The sequence below is a fragment of the Carlito syrichta genome, unplaced genomic scaffold, assembly GCF_000164805.1.
Source record: "Carlito syrichta isolate Samal-C Ts95f unplaced genomic scaffold, Tarsius_syrichta-2.0.1 Scaffold309498, whole genome shotgun sequence".
NCBI lineage: Eukaryota > Metazoa > Chordata > Mammalia > Primates > Tarsiidae > Carlito > Carlito syrichta.
Window position 1 is genome coordinate 767,014 of NW_007253594.1, and position 1,997 is coordinate 769,010.

At 51.5% G+C, this 1,997-nt stretch overlaps 1 pseudogene; it reads left to right on the plus strand.

Annotated features, from left to right (window-relative positions):
* The window catches only part of LOC103269828, a 46,412-nt pseudogene extending 45,638 nt beyond the window's left edge, over window positions 1-774 (plus strand).
* The last annotated feature ends 1,223 nt before the right edge of the window (window positions 775-1,997 follow it).

The following is a 1,997-nucleotide window of genomic DNA, read 5'->3' on the forward strand; positions in this document are numbered from 1 at the left end:
TCTTCCCCTCCACTCCTTCCCATGCCCCCACGCCTCCCCATCCCCCACACCAGTCCTGCTTCCTCAGCGCTCCCTCCCCCGCCACCCCCTGCACGTGAGCAACCTTCAAGCAGGACAGTGAGTGCAGCACCTGCGCACCAGGCAGGTACCAACAGCATCTGGCAGCGGCCTCCCCATGGACATGAAGCCCAGAGAACAAGGGCCATGGAGGGTCCCTGATCAAACTCTCCTGGGGAAGGCCTGGTGGTTTTGTGATCTGTGACAGCAGGGAAAGGGCTGAAGCAGCCAAAAACTCACTGGTCAGCATTGGCTTTGATCCTGAGAACCACAGAGTCTGGGGCTAAGTTTGCCAAGGCCAACACCAAGATGGCCAACAGCAAGCTTCTAGCCAGATGGAATCCCATCACAGGCACCCTGCCCTGGGAGCACACTTCATTGTATGGGATCCTGGTGATGTGAAGGGGTCTGCCCTGATCCCTGAGTCCCTAGAGGCCTGGGCCCCCAACCTTCCGCAAACCACAGAGCTGGCCCTTGCCATCTCCCGGGCTGCCTTCACCTCCCCGGCCACCGCCACTGCCCTCCATGCTCAGGTACTGGTACCCTTCCTCGGACACCACCCAGCAAGGATGGAAGTGTCACCAGTTCTGTTTGTTCTTTAGTTTTGTCACCAGGGAGCTGGTCCTGGGAACTCTCTGGGGGAGCTGGAATAGGAACCCTGAGCTCCCTCTGCCGCAGGCGGCCTGTGCAGAGCTCCAGCTGCCCTGCAGATTGTGAGTCTGAAGTCCAACTCAGTGGGCAGCCTCCTATTGTATACATTTATTACTAAATCACAGGGGAAAGTAAAGAACCAAAATAATTTTTAACAAGAAGACATGGTAAGAGTTGCCTATGATTTGCAAGCTATCAAAACTTATTATAAAACTGTAATAATTTGACAGTATTGCATGCACAAATGGTGAAAAACACTGATGGAACACAATGGAGAACACATAAATAGAACACTAATATATGGAAACTTGACACATGACAAAATCAGTGCTATGGTTTGAATGTCTCCCCCAAAACTCATGTTGAAACTTAATCCCCAACGTGGCACTACTGAGAAGGGTCTTTAAAAGGTGATTGGAGAAATGACTGGGGACTTCCAGCAAGATGGTGATGGGGCAAACTGGTCTGTGAAACCCTCTGCAAAGGAGAACTGCAGTGGGTCTCTGGCTCTCGCCCCGGGGACTGCAGACCCCAACATTGCAGCCTGCTTTTCATACGGAGCTCGGCCGTTGCCACTGCTGGGGCATCGCAGCAGACTGGACAACCACTGCAGGGCAGACGCTGCTGCTGCCGGTAGCACATCGCACCACCCGGGCAGAAGGCAGCCCACAACTTCAGTCCCTGAAGCCCCTTCAGGGAAGATCTGCTGGGATAGCTGCCACCTCTCCTTCGACCAAGACGTCCTGCCCACCGTGAGTCTCCTGCCTATGCCCTGAGGCAGGCATCCATCTCCAGTCTCTGCCGGTTCCTGTCCAGCCCCACCCCCTCTGGGGCGAGCAGCTGAGATAGCACCACCTGCTGGCAATACAAGGTAACAACACTGAAACGGGAGAAAAAGACATAGGCCAGAGTGGTGAACGGAGGGTGATCTGAACTGTCCTTCACAGCAGACCAGGGGCAACTGACCCCAACTGCAAACTAATTTACCAACTTGAAAAGAAGGCTAGAAATCAGAACTGAAAGGACATTGGACTTAAACGAAAAGTCTCAGAGTGTGCTTCATTGATTCTGTTAGTTTAATGACTTAATTATATTCCTACGATATTGTTCTTTTTTTTCTCTTCCTTTTCTTCTCTTTTCTTCTCTCTGTAAGCCATGTCTTTGTATAGAGGAACAGCACACCAATAAGATGGTTGGTTAGCTTGTATGTTAGCATCACTATATGTTTTATTTTTTGTGTGTGGGAGTTGGTTCGTCTGTAGCTGTGGTCTATTGTTTTTATCTGTTTC